Raw genomic sequence first — 19,301 nt, 5'->3', positions numbered from 1 at the left:
ATTCTCATAAATACAAAATAAAAAATTTTCACTGATGAGAAAGTTAGTTCAAGTTAATGATGCAAGTGGACACTTAGGTGGCCCTGGACATCTTCAAATAACTGGACAAGCATTTCATTAGCTTTGTTGCATTTGTAGGTAAATGAAGCAGGTCCGTAATACTAGGCTTATTTTAAATAAGGAAAACACAGAAGCCAAGGCTGAAATTATTAAAAAGTGGATCTTTCTGTTTAATCTTTCTTCCATTGAAGTCAATGGAAAAATTGTCAGTCACAGATTTGCATTTCCATGGGATCCCTTTATATTCCTGTGGTAGGGCAAAAAGCCTAGTTTTAAATATCTTGATCCTGCCAGGCAGTGTAATGAAGCCTTAGTGGAAATAAGAACTAGGCCTCCATAAGCTTGAATAGGAATAGATTTACATATCTGCTGTGTGCTTTTGAAAATTCTACCCAAAACAAGCATATTATTTGACCAATATGACCAACAGACTTGTGACAGACAGTAGAACTCAGTTCATCTGACATTAGTGAGCACTAGACCAAATCAATCCCTCAATGTTTCCAGCTTAGAAGAGGGCTCAGTTACACAGAAGTGTAACTGAGACAATAATAATTTAAAGCCACAGAAGTCTTTAGATTATTTTAAAGAACATTTTAAAAATAGAAATGGTATACAACATTTGATCCAATGCTGATGACCTGTTACCATGCTGCTCAAAATTAAGTGGTCTCCATGACAAACTAGTTTAAGGGGAGAACAAGATAGACGTGCAAACGGTTCCCACCATTAAAAGATGGCAATATCAACCAAGTTATTTTAATAATGTGTGTAAAAGACGGGCAAAGGCAGAAAGGCTGAAGGAATCTTTTAGAAATAGGATTCCAGAAATGATCCTGACTAAGAAGATGGGCTTGAATGAAGGGAGCATTGAGGCTATCTGCCCTTCCTGGATACCAACCCACTGCATGCACTCTATATTGACACTTAATTCCTCTAGCTTCCAGCATGATTAAGACTGAAAAATGCCCCGCATGTGAATATATATGTATGACTTCGGGCTGCACGCTGTCTCAACAAAACCACCCAAGTTTGTTTAAAATTCTATCAGCTCAGTAGGTTGTTCCCTCCATCCTCCCCTTTCCCCCCCTCCCCCTGCTGTCAGTGGTTACACTTTAACCATGTATGGAAAAGTTTCCAGAGGTCTGAGGCATTAAAACGTACAGAGACGAGAAGAACTTGGCAAATATGAAATAAAAGCATTTTAAATGGCTCTGAGACAACATACTTCCCTTTGCTACTGAAAATGTGAAAGACGTGCTCCCATTTCTGTGTAGGAGGTCATGATCTGAGGTTTTGGACTTAACTACACACAATGTGCCCCCAAAACTGTTCGAATACAGATTAGCACATCAAAACCTGCAGGAAATATTTTGATCTGATTTCAAACAACAAAACAAACAGCTACACAAACACAAAAAAACCTATACCCCAACACTTAAAGTAGTAGTGCTGTGTGTTACCTGCAGACAAGCTTACTGCCAAGTATTCTTCCACATGCAAAAAAACTATGGTTATTCTTGGACAATTTCTTATTTACAGCCCATTAGTGTGCATGAAACAGTGATGTTCTGCCATTTTTAAGAGCTGCTGATCACAAGAAAACCACTAACACATCTCCTCTCAGAGCACATGATTTATGGGGAGAACATTACAGCTATCTTCCTCTTCCCTACAAGAGACAGACATTAAAGAAAGAAACAAAAATCCAATACAACATTAAAAAAATATCCAGGACACAGGAAACATTGTATAGAAGCTTACACAATGATAAGACATTACCCAGAAACATGTGGAATTTACCATGGACAACATCCTGCCCCTGGTAATACTGTAAGGTACAAAGAGAATTAATGAATAAGTTTCCCGCCTTCCTCCATATTTTAGAAGACTACCAGATCTGCACTTAGAAAAACTGATTTTCTGATGATGTGCTCTTTTGAACCTTTTAGGATGTTCTGATTCAGAGTTGCTAAGTAATCACAATTTTGTAGGATATCTTCTCCCTGAAGATAATTCAGGGGGAATTCTCACAGAGCTCATTAAGGAGCTGCAATTCAGGAAACCTAAACTTTATTCCCAACCTTGTGCAATCACTGCACTAGAAAGCAGCATCTCATTTTCTCAATTAAAAAACAGAACTAAAGCTGCTGGTTTCCTTTTCAAATGCTTAAGAACTTAATCAATACTCTATAAAAAGTTTTGCACTTCTATCACTGTGTTAAGTACTCAGTCTCCCCACCTGAAACCAACCAGATTTTGACAATTATTTTTCATACTCTCCTGGAATATTCCAGACATATTTATATCAATTCCACTACAGAATCATGATTCAAGAGCAGAGACTTACTGCTGTATCAACCCAGAATACTTGATTACAAATGATGTTAGTCCAGGTCTCAGTTCTATTGCTGTAAATCCAAGTCACGGCCCTCATCATGGAATCTGATCAATGCCACTACCTGCAGCCATACAGATCCCAAACAGAACGTGTGCCTTTGTCTGTCCAATCACAAAATAATTTAGGAAGTGCAACACAGAAAAATATAGGTCCTAAGTGATTCCCACTGCCATTTTACTTCTGGCAGCATTATTAATGATTCCTTTGTTTCTAAGAACCCTACCTTCTCTCCTACCCAAGCCATCCTCACTTTGCGACATGAATAATTTGGGAAGAATACGAATACTGTGTACATTGAAAGAAAAATGCACCTATACCTTTTTATTACTTCATGAATGGCAGCCTTTCTATGCATTCTATTCTTCAACAAATTCATTAATTTCATTAAATCTTTAAAGTATCACTTCTACATCATGCAGAAAATCATATTCAAGTAATACTGTCTATACATCTTGTACTATTTTGTCACATAGAACATATTAGAGTACTGAGTGAGGATGAAAACTCTGAAGAGGTGTATGAGAGCAAGCTGCAAAACAGATTAGCAAAGATTTGAGTGCCAAAAGCTTTTTATAATCATGCAAAACTATGATATATAGACAAAAAAGCCCGCCGACTTCACATTTTATTCTCTGTGAAAATTAAGTGGGTCCTAGAAATCTTGGTTACTCAGAATATACAACTGTGGGAATTCAAAAACTAATCAAGTCAGGGGCTGGATGGGATTTCTTATAAAACAGGACAGCCCAAAGTTATGTGCTCTTGGTCCTGGGGAACCTATCACATAGAGAGCCAACAGATTTTAACGAAATCTAAAAAAAAATTTTAAAGTTATATTAACACATGATCATGTGCTAAACATTACTGCAGTGTGCATAGCAAAGTACATCAATATATTAATCTATGCTTCCCTCCCTTCAGATATTATCAGAAATTACAATCAAAAATTAGACAAATCTCATTTCTGTGTATTGATTGAAGAGAAGAAAAACAGACATGCTCTGTGTGACAGATATGACTCTTTCCTAATAAAGCTTTCAGCAGTTCTTTAATTCAGCATATGCCTTTTATGTGTGTAAATACATTATGGATAAATATAAAAACCTTACCTGAAAGGTTTTCATAGTGCAACACTTTTTATCATAGTATTACTTAAAGGTCCAGTCAAACCCTATCCCTAATGTGCTAGGTGCTATAAAACTAGACACCTCATCAGACTATACAGACAAATGAAGCATCATTACTGCTGAGTATTCATATATAGGGAAATTTAATGAAGACAGATGAAATAAAATGCTGGAGATCACACAGAGTTAGATATTAAACTTGCCCCTCTTAGTGAGCCTCAGTTCACAGCCAAAGCTCATTTTCAGCTGCCACAGGGGAGCCTGGACAAGGCTGCTGTGCCCAGTTATGCCTCCATACAGTTATTTCTCTCACTTGTTGGCCACAGACCATAGGTGTGCAAGACAGTAAATCATCATATGATGGCCATATAGAGAGGATATTTTACATAAAGGGAGACCATTTGGTCACCTCAAAGGAGTCTCAATGAAATCTCTCCTGTAGAGCAAGCAGGCAGGAAGCTCTCTACAAGGTGTTTTAAAAGCTATTAGCCACACTCTGAGTTCTGGCTCTTCCTCTAAATGACTGCCTCTGTTGAACTGTATGCTTTAGGAAGCTGCAGAATAACAAACTTGGTCATTTAAATGTAAGAAAATATTCTGGAAAAACTTAACAGAAAACTGAGCCATGGTGTTCAGGGCTGTTCAGCCTCCTGTGCTCAGACCATTAGCAGCCATCTCAGGTCACTGATGGGAGAACTGGGAAAGCACTTACGGATGCTGCAGAGTGGGACTCCACTTGGGAGCAGCAGCAGTAGCCTTTTATGTGCAACAATATATAATGTAGCTCCAGCCTTTCAGAATGACCATAAATTACTAAGCAAGAGGATGAATACCTAAAGGAAGCATTAAAGTTTAAGTCAATCACAAGAAAGAGACAGGGTTACTATCCTCAGCTATCACCCAAACCTACCTAAACCAAGGTGGTTTTTAAATGATCCTGTATTTACTATAATCTCTCTCTGCTTAATTGAATCTTGGTTTTCCCAACTAGAACAGAGGGGCTGTTCATAGCCTGGAACTATGCCAGAATGAACTCCAGATTAGCTGTAGCTTTAATTTCTTAAACTAGACCATGTGGAAGAACTCCAGTACCTAAGAGCAGTTGTTGGGCTCTCTCCATAGGCTACTCGTGGCCATGCTGCCATGCCAATCTCAGGTGAGGTGAATATTGCAAGGACAGAAGGTGATTACTGGAGTAGAATATAATTGGAAAACGAGAATGAAGAACCTGTCCTGACATCAACCACAATGCTTGTCTTAAAGTCCAAGCATCTGGATGCTCACAGACAATCGAACTTTTGAAATGAAAGAACTTTTCCTCCCATATTTATGCTAGAATAACTAAGAAAGACCTAACCCTAGGTCTCATTCAAAATGTTTGAAATGTGCTACTAATTATTGAGCCCTAAATTGTTCCAGCTGCAACTGAGAAATCTAGAATCAAACCCAAAGTTAAGTTTCAAAGGATTAAGGTCATCCTTGACTTTCCATTAAATTAAGAAAATAATTTAAGACACAAATTAAGTAGATCATTAAGCAGGCTTCAAAATGAGCCCATCTTACTTCTAGTTTAAGTTTAAAAAAATCTCAACTTGAATTTGCAGTTTTATGCATGGTATCTCTTTATTTTATTTCAGGATATTCATTTGGGGAAATTTAACAGGAAAGAGATGCCTGAGAATGGAATTGATCAGGAATGCAGTTACGACAAAAGAATTTCAGCAGACCATAAAAGACAAAGAGAAAAAAAGAGAAAAGCCTACTACAAGAACAGTCGAGCAAAACGCAACTGTAGTGAGTTTGGGCTGTTTCCCAGTACTCCAGGGGGAATTCTGCTATTTGCTGAGTTCAGTGAACATAATCTAGCACAGAAGGAAAAAAAAAAAGTGCCGCTGCTTTCACCATTTTCTCAGTTCAGCTTCGTATGAGAAATCATATAAAAGACAGAAAAATTATTGTATTACTATGACAGCACACAGAAGCTTGCAAAGCAGATGTTCTCAGCACATATAACAAGGACTGATTGGACTCTGAATAAAACTACACAACCAGAATGAAAAAAAATAAAGTCATTCAGCTGGCAGAAATGAATAAAAAAGTAAGGGACTCAAAAAGTAGTTTGGAAATAGCATCTGTAGTCAGTCTCATTTTGTTAAACAGCAAAAGGGAATCAGTACTTTCCACTACACTTCATAGACAGCACTATTTGAGTTACTTTCCTCCAAGAATCTCAGTATGTAACTTCAAGGAAATTAAAAACCATTCAGAACATACACAAACAGTTAACAGGAAATATAAAATTAAGTAATTGAAACAAAATCTACCCGAAAACCAGCAGATACTCCACAAGTTATTTATAGCATAAAATTTATACGAGATTGGAAAGGTCCTAAACCTTCTGCCATTTCAAATACTTACTTCTTGCAGCCAAAATCACATCAGTGGAATATCCAGGAAAATTTTAAAAATATTGCATTAGGGAGCTTGACTAGCTGAGAACATGATGTAACCCTTCCTTTGGACAATCCAGCCATAGGCATTTACTCATTCAACAGAAGCACAATCTAATACTGTAGTGCAGCCTTTTACATAGGGATACCAAAAAAGGGGGAGGGAGGGGAAAGCCCTTCCCCAAAGACTTTAGTTCAGCCCACTCATTAAAATACAGAGTGGAAACAGCTGCTGTAGAAAGGAAGAGGATGTTCAAGCAATTTTTTTGTTAACTTTCTTAGGTGCAAACTCATTTCATTCTGGAGTCTGAGTAAGAAAAATAATTTTTCTTTTGAACTTCACTCTTCCTCTGGCATTGCTCTTTAAGAAAGTGACTCTAGCTCCACTTAATAATAAAAATAACAGTGGATAGTCAGCTCCCCGTTTTCAAAATCATTACATCTCACTCAGGGAAAACATATCCCTAAGAGATCTCTCTCCACTATGTAAGCTCTAGTACAAATGCACATGTGCTCTATACAACTTAAGTCTTCACACAATGTAATATTAATCTCAAATGACTTCCCACCAAGAAGTCCTAGGCAAACAACACTGATAGCAGCATTTAGAATTGACAGCATGTCTCCTACAGATTAGCACCTCAAAGTTAAAACCAGATAAAGAACAGAGGAAGGAGGTAAGAATAATGAAAGCTCCTCAAGTGCTTGCCCGAGAGACACAGGATAAACAAGGATTCTTCAATCTGAGAAACAGCTGGCAGAAGGGAGATGAGAGAGTGTTCTATTAAATCATGAAATGCACCAAAAATGCTAATCTGGGAATGGCAGCCCATTCCTTCTGGTAACAAGAACTAAGGGACGCTTTAGGCAGAAGTTTTAAAACAAACAAAAGGAAGTTATTTTTCACATCATTAATAGAACAATTGCACAGCTTGTTGCCTATGATCTTGTGGAAGTCCACCCTGTGAGCAAACTCAAAAAATGAAATTCAAAAGAATGAATGAACAGTTCTAATCCTAAAACTTTTGGCTTGAGAAACTATCAACCAAAAGTCACTAGAAGGTGTGGATATCTCATGTATGATAACAATTTGAATTTTCCCTCTACATTAATCCTTCCCCTAAACCAGTGACACTGACCACTACCAGAGCAGCAGTCTACATTAGAAGGATCTTTGAACCTTCTGGGCACACAGCCGTGCCCACTCTCATCCTCCCATTTATCTAGTTTTCACAATGCTCCTTAATGAGAAATTGTCTGTATTATTAGGTCCATCCCACAGACAGGGAACTAACTACATCAAGGCTCAGAGTAGCACAACACTTTGTAAATTTTGACTGGTAACCACAATTCAGAAGATAGATAGATAGATAGAGATAGATCCTTAAAAGTCATCCTGAAGTGACTTTCTACTTCTAAGGGGCAGCACCCTTTCAAACCTCTGCACTTGTGACTGTTCCCTGTTCACTCCAGTATACCTACTCCAGTATCTAATTTCATGGGCAAAACTATTTACTAACAGGAGCTTTTCCACAATTATTTCAGCAGCTATTACTCCTATTTTCTGCTCTCTCTTTGCCTACAGTTGCAAAAACTAAAGCATGCTGATAGTGAAATCTTACAGCAGCAAACCTATTTTAAAGACATATGTGCTTTTTATATATTATCAAATAGCATTTTTAGTCTAAGGCAAGCTGGCTGTTCTTAGAGCAGCAACTAGCAAATAGATTGTGCAATCAAGGTTGTTGTTTTCTTGTTTGCTTTTTTAAAATTAAGAGATGTATTTTAAAAATACTCTCAGAGTGGCCGTTGTGTGGTAAAAGGGTAACTGCCTACTGGCCTTGCTGGTACAACAGCTTGTCTGAATTAATACTGAGAAACAAGATGCTTTTATGAAAAATAAGTAAATTGTCTTGAGATTTTTTTCATATCAGGTCTGAGAAAATCAGACAAAAGCCCTGTTTCCCTTCTCTGCTCCTAATTTTAAACAGGGGCTTCAGAGCTTTTTGTCTGCCTCTGTGTGTTTAATGTTTCCTGGAGGCCTACAAAGGTATGCAAAATATTTTAGTTCAGGGCCTCTATATGGTTGTAATAGGAAATAGATGTCTCCCTTAAAGAGAGGGGTTAGTATAGAAACATTATCTAAACGACAACAGTCTTAAGTGTTTATTTCAAAGGGAAGGAAAGGACAGATAAATATTTACTGCCTTCTGTCCACACTGTAAAATACATACACTGCCCAATTTTAGTTACTTCTTGTTTAGTAATCCAGGTTATTGTCTGATCCTGTTCTCTTGGTCAGGATTTGTATTCATGTTCAAAAAAATTCTGATGCCAACATTGACAGATACATCCTTTAAGCTGCAGAATAGTTTCACAAAGAGAAAGCTGTTTTCTAAAACCTGGGCTGGTCAAGACCTTTATGTTTGTACAAGATGTGTGGTCACCAGAAGTGAATCACAGACTTTTTCGTCTACCTGGGAAAATGCACATTTCCTGTGTAAGGCTTCACACCATGCTGAAATAGCCTTTTGGAAAAAAATCTGAGTGTTCCAGTGCTAGCAGGCTAAAAATGGTGGAGACACAAATGTAAAGAAGGGTGCACTTCTTACTCTTATCCCCTCTCTCACTTCACCCAACCTGAAGGGTAAGTGCCACCCCCAATCCGGCAGGGTAGAGCATGATAGAACAAGAACAGATGTTCTCTTTCCTCCTGCACAGACCTTAATCAATAATCTTCAGGTCCTGATCTTTGATCCATTTGTGGCAGGAAGCTTTGAGTCTGAGTCTCCTATTCCTGACAGGTCCATCCTTCCTCCTTTTCACTCTCTTATGTACCTACTGCTAGAGAACCAAGAGAACTAAAAGTAACTTTGGGACAATTATAATTTCCTAGATGCAGTCTTATATTCCCTGTTTCACAACTTGACTGAAATGGATGAGATATCTGTTCCTCACCCCATCTTTCCCTCTTTTAATTAAAAGTTGCATGTAAATCAAGAGGAATCCAGAGAGGCTTAGAGCAAATCTTATTATCTTCCTTTAGCTGTAACTACACTCTTATATAAGAAGATATTAAGGAAATGACTGATGGAGTTAAGTGCAGTAGGTGCAACTCACTGGAATGTTGATTATCAAAACAACAGCCAAGGGGCAATCATACATTCTGTTCAGCAGATGAATGAGAGATCAATAGCGGAGCATATTCTGGTATGCTTCTGTATGCACAGGCATTCCTCTTCATAAAGCAACTTTATTAAAAGCCCCTAAAATAAGCAGACTTCTGATAATTCAATAGCTGGATAGGAAGTTCCTAAGATGTTAAAGAGGAAAATGGTCATTCAATAAATGCCCAGTTGATGAGAGTTACACCTGTATTATGAGCTGAAACAGCATAATATATTTTTGCAGCAACTGTAATCCAACAAGATTTTCTGTGCAGCTCCTCAGAGTTTTCATCTTGTCTCATTTAAAAAATACATTTTTTTAAAGTAATAAATCAAGTTTGGAATACCAGTGAATTTCTCCCAATCCTGTTTTCTCTTTACCCTCTTTTCCATTGGGTGGAGCAAAAAGACAAAAAGGAAAGGAGAAGAAAGCTATTTAGATCAAGGAAGAGGAAACAGCAGAAAGGAGAACAATTTTTCAAGGAAAGGAAAGGATTTCAAAGCTGAGAAGTGAAAACTTTTTGTCCCATTCTGGAAACATAATGCAATTCCTGACATTAAAACAGATCTTCTTTTGCCACATTTTGTTATACAGTTCACATCGCCAATTGTTTCCTTCTGGAAACATACACAATTATTCAAATTCAATACTGAGAGGGAGAGGGAGTTGCACTATAAATGGTCTAGATGGCCAAATGCACCAAAACAACAACCTTAGACTTTTGGCTCTGGAATGGCATGCATTGTATTATTAGTGATGCTATTATCTCTGGAAAATTCACAGTGATTTTATTAATACCTGTAATTATTAACTTAAGATACATAAGATTATTAACTTTGGCTTTAGACCAATGTTTCTATGACATAATCAACGTGTTCATGGGATCTTTCCCAAATTCTGACACATTTTACTTTTTCAAGCAATTTCTACAGCCTGCCTTGAAAAACAGCTTTGTGTTTCCACAGAGAAAAAGATCACTGAAAACTGTCAGTGAACAACATCTATCCTGACTGGTCTCTCATCACAAATCCCTAAAAAGTGGGAAAGGGTTACTGTCCTTTAACTAGCATCTGCAGGGTAATCAGTGGGCCTGAGAAATCTGACACAACCCTAGATTCTAAATGCAATACCTTTGGATAAGCTCTCAATTCCCACTTGCAGCCTCACATGTACTACACATTCCTCAACAGTGCTACCATTTAAAGAAACAACAGAGAGCAGCAAGTTGTCTGTGCCCAGCACTTTACGTGAACATAGAAGATAAGGTTCACTTTGACTGAGGTCACCACAAACTGCAAGGCTTAATCTGAAGTTTCATGGGATATTTTAATGACTTCCCTGAACAAAGAAGGTTCACATTTCTCAGAATCCATTAAAAAAAAACAAAAAACAAAAAAAAAAAAAAACACCACCAACAAAAAAACACCACACACACGCTTTATGGAACCAAACTGAGACTGACCTAACTTGGAAAACTGGCTGGCTGAGGCAATGTGATCAAGCATCTTAGATGCAGAACCTCAACAATCTCAATCTGTTCACTGGGTTGTGAAGCCTCTCCCTTCTGGCTCCCTTCCCCAGCCTCTCTGAAAGCATTCTGCTTTGGGAGTGGCTTTTCTCACCAGGGAAGCGAAACTTTCTTTTAATGTGGTTCATGGAAAGTTTAGCTGGTTTTCTTTCTCCAGCCCACCTAGGTTGGAAAAAGACATTAGTCCCAACCAAAATCCAGTATAATAACTGGCCATCTGTGGACAGCTCTTTTCAACTTGCAAGGAAGCAATCCCACAATTGCAATTTCTTGTGTCTCTTTATGTTAATGGTGGTGTAGCACAACCACTGAAAGAGCTGTGCTGGAATTGAGTAAAATTATTGTACAAGCACTTTCAGATGCCTTCATCCAAAAAAAGGAAAACAGGGATTAGATCAATTCTAGAGGTCCTCTAAGTATAGGAAGAACTACCAATAAATTCAAGGGTAATAGAGGCAATGGGCTGCATAGGATGAATTTTATTTTGTCTTTAATGATACACCATGGGATATAGAAACTGAGCTGTGGAGTATAAACAACCACGAGGCATAATGAATGGATTTATTTCTGATCCAAAGTCTGTTATCAGTAACATCTATCATGTTACTGCTTAAATGAGCTTTGGATCAGTCTCCCATGAGCACCATGTAAGGATAAGAAGTCAGACAATAGGATAAACACAAGGATAGCATAATTTCAGCAATGTATGTGGGGGTAAAGTTTACTTTCCAGAAAAATAGGACCTGGGAGATGCCACATATTATCAGATCACATGATTTACATAAAGCAAAAGCTTTTATCAGTACCAAAAGCCTTATGGTCACATACAAAAAACCAATCAGCAATTCCAGGAAAGCAGCAGCTGGGTGTTCCTCCTGTTTGACAAAGGCACATAGTAGTTTCCCCATTTCTATGAGGCACCATTTTTGCTTTGCTGGGTAAGTTTTCAGCTGGATTCAGTCTCAGTTCACCTGATCATGTCACATCAACACTAGAGCCAACACAATGTAAGGGTGAAGTTGGGGTAGGGCCATATTCTTTCAGTAGCAGCCAGGACTTGGATCAGTTTACACCAGTCCTGAAACCACAGATCCACAGAAGAACGTAAAAGTTCTTTTACAGTGCAACAAAGTAAAAGCCAAGTCAACAATTCAGGTTCAAGAAACCAGGTATTTGGGAACAAGTAAGCTTGCACTTCCAGAGCAATGCACTTGGCCCTTCTAAAAAGCAAGAAACAAAGATCTGAACTGACTCCCAAGGAAGAGAGGAAGGTCTCAAAGCCCTAATCTAGCACCATTCCTCTTTGGCTAGTTTAACATTCTCTGGGCAGATAATTCTCCTCCTGATTACAGGGTGATATCTCCCCACCATGAAGTACACACCATTTCTGATAAAAGGTTCTGTATGTTTACCACCTACCCTGCTTTTAGCACAAATCCAAAGAAAGCACCCTGCGCCTTTCCCTGGGATGAGTCTAACTCAAAGGCAGTGCACTACCCACAAACACTCCAAATTTACACTTTCATTCTAGACCAGAGTGGACTCTTGGTCACAATGTTGCAATCTGGATCCTCCCTCTGCCTATTTCTTTGATTTGGCTGAAGCCTTATCCCAGCTCTGCCTCCTTTTCTCTCCTGTTTTTCACTGCAGCCCTGGTGGTCCCTGCACACTGCACAGCTGCTCCTCCTTCCCTCCTGCCTAAGCTAACTCTAAAACGCCTCCTTGGACCAGATGTTTTCCACGTGTTTCACTCTCTATTTTCTTCCCCACCCCCACCTCTTCCAAGGCAAGTAACAATCTATCTCCTTGATCCTTCAGATCCAATCCTAAAGTATCCCTTAATCGACTTGTCCAGCTTGGTTCTGTGGCCTGCAAAAAATAAGTCTCTGCTTTTTCCTCCATGATAATACATGGGCAGGAGACAAAAATAAGCCTTAACCTTGGCACTGCCTTTAGTTTCCATTTCACCTTCAGATTATCAGCTTTGGCAGTTTTTGGCTTTCTTTCTGGATTAAATTTTATTTCTTGGAAATATTTTGTTAAGAACAATTAACGCCTGTATCACTTGCCACTTTTCCTTCTAATCGTCCTTCTGTTTATTAGCCACCACTGAAGATTTATTTACAGGTACAAATCTTAAGTTTATAGGTACTTCACAGGTCCCATCCCCCTTCTCTGTGACATTTCCCAGTCTCCATCTGTCTTTCCTTGCCACCAGTGCCTGCAGTGGCAGTAGACATTTACACAAATTACCACCACACTGCTTCATCTCTCAAAAATCGGCTTTGATATCAGCCCAATTCAAGCCAGTTTCACAAGCTTATGTTAACTGTGGATCAGACCTAAATCAATGAACTCCAGCTGGACCAGCACTGTAACACCCATTTTAAGGTACTACAACTTCCAGTCACTTCAGGTTTTGCAGGAAAGGGATGGGTGCAGCATTTCCATCCCCTCCTGCGCAATGTCATATTTCTCCTAGCAGGCCTACTCACTTCAGCCCAAGTCCTGAACATGGTGATCAGTGTACCAAAGGAGCAGTAAACACATTCCATAGGCTGGTGGATCTCAAGGACTGGGTGAGCATCCGAGCACACAGTGCCAAAGCTGCCAAGAGAGAGATCAGCAGAAGATCTCAAGCACCTACAAACCTGAAACTAAAGTCTTGCAGATTTTGTCTAAACCACAGATAGTCCACAAAATACTCGTCAATAGGGGTTTCATTCTTTCAAGTCCTGACTCTGGTCCCAGTCACAAGCACAGAGTAGCTGGAGGCTGTGCTGTTCCTGCGTGCCCTGCAGCTGAGGCACTTGTCCCTGACAAATGGCCTTGAGCTGGCAAGAGGGGACAGGGCAGACAGCGTGAGCAGCCCCCTCGCTTCACTGGCAACTGTGTCAGAGAACAAAGGCAGGTAGCAGGACATCCCTTTTCTGACAGCATTACTCCTGAATTTGCTGTCTCTGGGAAAATAGCTCTCCAGCACGTGATTTCCAACACAACACAAGGGCTCCAATAAAATCTATTTCATTCAGCCAAATGTTTAGTACTCCTCTGATATCTGTATATTAAAAATTGCTGTGGGGGTGAAGGAGAGCAAAAAGAAGTGTAATAGTCTGAAAATATTAAGTGTAGCACTGGGTGAAGAAAAATTTTACTTTCCAAATGCCACATGCAGATTTATTGCAGGAACAAAATGGGTGCGTAGGTACTGAAAAGCCTTAGGCAAAGTGCTGCATTTCATTTTCTGCATTACCCAGAGTCTCTCTCCAGGACTTGAGCTGTGTCACTTCACTTTTTCATATTTCATAAACAAGCAAAATTTACAGTAATGCTACATATTTTTAAAGGTTGTATACTCAGAGTCTTTCACTATGCCCACTAAGACGGTCAAGATTTGTATGCATTTTAATGATGTACCTGGCTGTGTCAAAATTGCTGGGAAGTCCTGCTGCTCTCAATACTGCCAACAGACAGCAAGGAGGAAAGTAACAAGCAATGGCAATTCTTTCTCACCACCAACTATCTCACTACTTCATGTACACTTCCTTTTGGACAATTTTGGTTTTAAAGAGCAGAAAGGAGGGGTTTTGAGGGTGGGTGGTTTTTTGTTACTTGTGGGGTTTTTTGTAGTTTCTTGTGGTTTTTTTTGGTTTTGGTTTGGGTTTCTTTTGGGCTATCTAGTGCTCTAGACAGCTCTGCTCAGTGCCTGCTCATCTTATAACATCATTATTTCTCTCTTCCTATACAGTTCACTAGACTTAGAGATTCATTGAGATTCCATTTGGCTGGAAGCTCATTATGCATAGTTGCCTATGGCTCCCATATAGAACACTTTGCAAGCAACAGATAAAAATATCTGTACCACTCTTTGGTTTTCAATTCCTTGATACCGCTGTTAAAAATAAAAATGAAAAGTCTCAAGAACTCAGTATTAACCTAGGGAAAAAAAATTCAGTTCTGGAAGCATGAAACAATAAAAGAAGTTTCCCCAGATGGAACACAGAGAAGGGAAAAAACATACAGAACTACAACAACCAATAGGTAATAAAGAACACTTGCATTTTGATCAGGACAGACCAAAGAAATTATACATATGCTTTTAAAGACAAAGACTATTCCATTCTGTCCTATCCTCAATACCTGCAAGACTCTTTCTATCAGATCTGCATACTGAACACATCACTTGAATGTTAAAAAGTAGCAAGAGAAAATCCTCCTATCCATTCCTGACCATTTCATATTCAAGCTTATCTCATAGTTAACAACTTCATTTCCATTCTTTACTACCTGCTAAACTCATTATCTTGCTTCATTTCCCATTTTCACTCTCTTAACACTTTCTGATTTGTTAGTTCCTAGACCTGCAAATCCCTTTCTCCAGTCACCATGGTCTCAGAAATCACTTTTCCTTCAAACATTTCTCACTCTTCCTCCTATAAGCAGCCATTCTCTATGTTATTATCTAGGTAGGATTGAGACTGGTGACTCTACAGTGCAAAGAACAGGTCTTATTTATGTCTGTGAATCCTTGTCTAACTTTATGCTGCTGTGTAAATGTTTAATAGGTACTAATGCATTTGCTGGAACAAGCTGCATGTAATATTCAGTGGACTGTTTGGATACAATCCTTGCTGACTGTCAGAAACTTCTGGAATAAAACAAAATGCAGTTTTTTGGTGACACTGCAGTTTCAAAGCTAAAGGATCCAAGAGCTGAAGCAGTCTAACAAACCATCGTAGTACCGGAAATGGCTTTATCTACTCTTTCCACGTTTGAAACAGGATAGAGTTTGAAAGCTAAGCACTATGGTGGTGAGGCTGTGTCAGCTACAGCCACTGTACCTTATCTCCTCTACATTATCTATCTCCAGACCTCCAAGGTCTGGAGATAACATTTTAAACAAATCTTTCATACCTTTGCTTTCTCCTTTATGTTGGCTGAAGAGAAAAGAATGGTCTTGTCCTCTTTTCACACTGGTCTGGCATGATTTTCCTGTGGGCTTGACTGTATCATGGCCTGTGTAGAATTAATTGTGAAATAGAAACCCCAGTGGCAGATCAGATGTATAGTTTTTATTTTAGGCATCAAATACGAGCTGAGTGATTCATAAGCACAAGTCAGCACACAAGTAACAACTGCTCAAGCAAACAGGGAATTAATGATGTCTTGGCCTCAGGGCCAATGAACAGCGACGCTAACGGAGAAAATGCAACAAGGACAGCAGGAGTGTCAGGCCTACATGTCATCAAGTCTCATGAAGACAAACAAACCACATCACAAATCTCCACAATTTGTGTGAAAGCAAAACTTTGGGGTTTGTTGTTTCTATATCAGGTTGCTACTAACAGTGAGATTGGTGATGACAAGTCTTATCACATAATCTTTAACAATTTGTGCCCCATTGCCATGATATACAAGGATATAAAGAATCACTCTTGTGGCATGTTTGCAGGGGCTCTGAAATTAGGAGTGCTGGGTGGTGCCCATCCAGCCATCTACCTCCAACACTGCATCTGGATCAGGTTCTCTTTCCTGTTAATTTTAATATAGTTTCAACAATAGTACTCTTGATGTCTTAGCCTTGAAAGAGAATTTGACCAAGAGATGAATTGAGAAGGTTTTCCCAACTGGCAGCCTGCATGTGAATTAGGAAAGAAAAAGAGCTAAATCTGGTAGAAGCGAGGCCAAGCAAAAGACATCTCTATTAGAAAACAATCCTGTAGCAGTGAAATCTGTTGGACTTTATACAGTTTCTTCTGTGGCATAAAGCATATGCTACCACTTCAGTCTTTAAAAGGAGACTGGACTAAGCAGTACAAAAATACATTGCAGGGCCACAGGTACATCAGTATGTCAGTAGAACAGACAAGCTAAGAGCTATCTTTTCTCTCATGTTCAAGATTATGCATGACAAAATTTCAGTACTAGTCAACATTTATTTTCCTACAACCAACACAATTTTCAGAGTTCAAATTTGGTGCAAATTACAATCTGCTTGGGAGGAAAGGTGTACATGATTCATTAAGTGATGATTATTACAGACCTAAAGAAAGGGGAAGGGAAGAGAAAGGCTGCTTGTTGCAAATGAGTTAGGGATAGAGACTTTCAGAAATATCAGAACAGAAACACTTTAGAAAATCTGTCCCTGTATGACTGAAAGCTGAACTCTTTACAGAAATTCCCACTCAGCTGCAAATGTTCAGCACTTGCACCAAAACCTGTCCCCAGCTCTCTACTTGCTGTAACTGGTGCCAGGAATATTTCTCCTAAAGATGTAATAATTTTAATGTATTTTCTAGCTCATCAAATACCAGAGAGCACATGTGAGAGAATTTTCACAGGATAATGTAAATCTCTTTTGGTGAAGCCCTCATTGTTTGAGGATATTATTTTAATATTATTTTCAAATATTGCATCATGAGCTGGACAAGTGGAACAATGCCTAATTTGAAGCAAAAAGAAGATATAGATCTGTTTGTTGTTTTATATTGCCCCTAAAGAACACAGTTTCAAGTACCCAAATAAATAATGAAAAGAATAGAAAGCAGAGCAATTAATCTTACGTGATCAGTTCAGAGTTCACAGCTTGTAGGAACTCTGAACCTGTTGCTGAAAGTGTGTCCTCCATCTGTGAATTGGTTTTGTCACGGAATCCAGACCTAATTCACAACAATGTATTTCTGTAGAAGTCATAAAACTGCTTTCATAAATGTTTTGCTTTGTCTCTGGTTCCTTTAAAATGTAACCAGTTTGGACTCAGATATGATTTGACTAATTTGCATTCATTCTGGTACGAACTGAATTATGATGCTTTGTGTATTCACAGAAGAGTCATGTCTTCAAAAGGTTTGTTTCAAGGATGAACTGGTAAGCCTTGGGGACTAAGAAGCCCTTTAAAATTGGGGTCAAGCTAGGCAGTTAGATTCAAAAATAATAAATAAATCCATTTGGAGACAAAGGCCTATTGTATACCAGTGTTCCAGGAAAACCCATGGGTGGCTGAGAATTACTTGGGAAAACTTAGTGGAAATTAATTCCGACTCATTCTCAGTTCTTTCTTCCACACTGAAAAGAGGGGTCTATGGAGGCAGAAAAGCATTGGTGAGTTCACACAGGGTCAGGGAATATCTGGCATTGCAAATGCAGAGCTAGAAAATTTCCTGTACCACTGAAAGAGAGAATCCACACCTTCCCTGCCTATGGCTCATTGAGAACCCTGGCCACCACCAGCTCCAGCTACAAGAGGGTGGTGGATACTTAGAAGGTACAGAGAGGAATAAAAATTGCAGTCAAAGCTTATGTGACACAATAGTTCAAAGAAACCACTTCCCACTCTGTTCAAAAGGAAGAAAAAAACCCCAAAATACAACTAAACCCAAAAAAAAAGTCCCACTGTTCCCCATCATACATTGCTTTCTGTTACTAGGCAGGCACTGTTAAGCTGACATGTGCAATTAATTAGAAATTAGAATTTTACTCAGGAATTTTGCATTTATATATATATTAATCATTAGGCTACATGGTTCTTTGCATTTGTTAAAAAAAAAATCATGCTGTATTATGAGCTTTTAAAGTGACATTTATAGAAAAACACTATTCTTTACTCTTAACTTTGCAATCATATGTTAATAATTATCACCACAAAAGCTATTTCAATTCTTGCAAGTTATACAACCAACTAGACAACAAAGACAGCTTTGAACCTTTGAACATCAGGTTCTTATTTACCATATTATTCTATTTTTAGGTCAAGACTTTACACATTTGCTGAAACCACTTTCTCTGTGTCAGGCAGTTCTCCTGGTAAAACTCCTTCAGGTACCAAGCTGCTGAGGAGGAATAGTACAGTCTTGATTCAGTGCCAAACTAGAAATCCAGACATACTTAGAGAGAGTGAGGAAGACTCCCAGACTTGGCAAGGGAAGGAGACAATGCCTCCTTTATGCCATATTTTTTGCTCAGGAGGTGGAGTATTATATGCGGAATCATTAATTAACAGAAACTTTGAAACTACAGTCCACCTACTATTAAATAGCTCTGTTCTTGTTCCTCAGCCTCTGAAACATCTATCATCTATTATCAGGCAGCCTAAACTTGAACACCACTTGCAACAGCGTACAAACAGGATGATCACTGTTATATGCATTAATCTGAATTCTCTAACTTAGTTCTGATTCAATGCAACTCTCTGGAGAAGACCTTTGAATTGTATTTGAAATATTGAATTAAAAAATCAAGGAAGTAGTCATCTCCTACCAAAAGATTTAAATGTCACTTTTCTGGAAATTTCCACAGTGCCATTTAGATTAACAAAGAGGAGAATAACAGTGCATAACATACATTTACATACTTTTGGCAGAGCTCAGAGAAAGAGAAGCTGCAGCTCTACAGGTATGTTCTGGACTCCTCCTAGAAAAGAAAAAAAACCCATAATGTAAATGTTATAGAATACAATAATCTAATGCAGCTGTTAGAAAAAAACCAAAAACAATAAAATGCTCTCTCAGTTTAAAACAAAAGAAACCACCACCCTGGGGTAAACAAGAAAATCCAACAATTCTTTCTAG

General features: G+C 38.6%; 1 protein-coding gene across 20 annotated transcripts in view; it reads right to left on the bottom strand.

Moving 5' to 3' along the window:
• SORBS1 (sorbin and SH3 domain containing 1) overlaps positions 1-19,301 on the bottom strand; it is a 161,089-nt gene that overhangs the window by 101,987 nt on the left and 39,801 nt on the right. For 13 of the 20 annotated variants that reach the window (XM_072931496.1, XM_072931508.1, XM_072931506.1 and 10 more), the window contains one exon: positions 19,085-19,143. The exons of 1 other annotated variant lie outside the window; for it this stretch is intronic. The gene's annotated coding sequence lies outside the window, so the exon portion shown is untranslated. Of the gene's footprint in view, positions 1-15,648; positions 15,751-19,074; positions 19,144-19,301 lie in introns of all 20 variants that reach the window. 6 more of the 20 variants (XM_072931498.1, XM_072931515.1, XM_072931502.1 and 3 more) reach the window with 2 other exon arrangements.

Source organism: Taeniopygia guttata, chromosome 6 (assembly GCF_048771995.1).
Source record: "Taeniopygia guttata chromosome 6, bTaeGut7.mat, whole genome shotgun sequence".
Classification (NCBI taxonomy): domain Eukaryota; kingdom Metazoa; phylum Chordata; class Aves; order Passeriformes; family Estrildidae; genus Taeniopygia; species Taeniopygia guttata.
The sequence above is the reverse complement of the archived record's forward strand: the minus strand, read 5'-3'. Positions and strand labels throughout refer to the sequence as shown.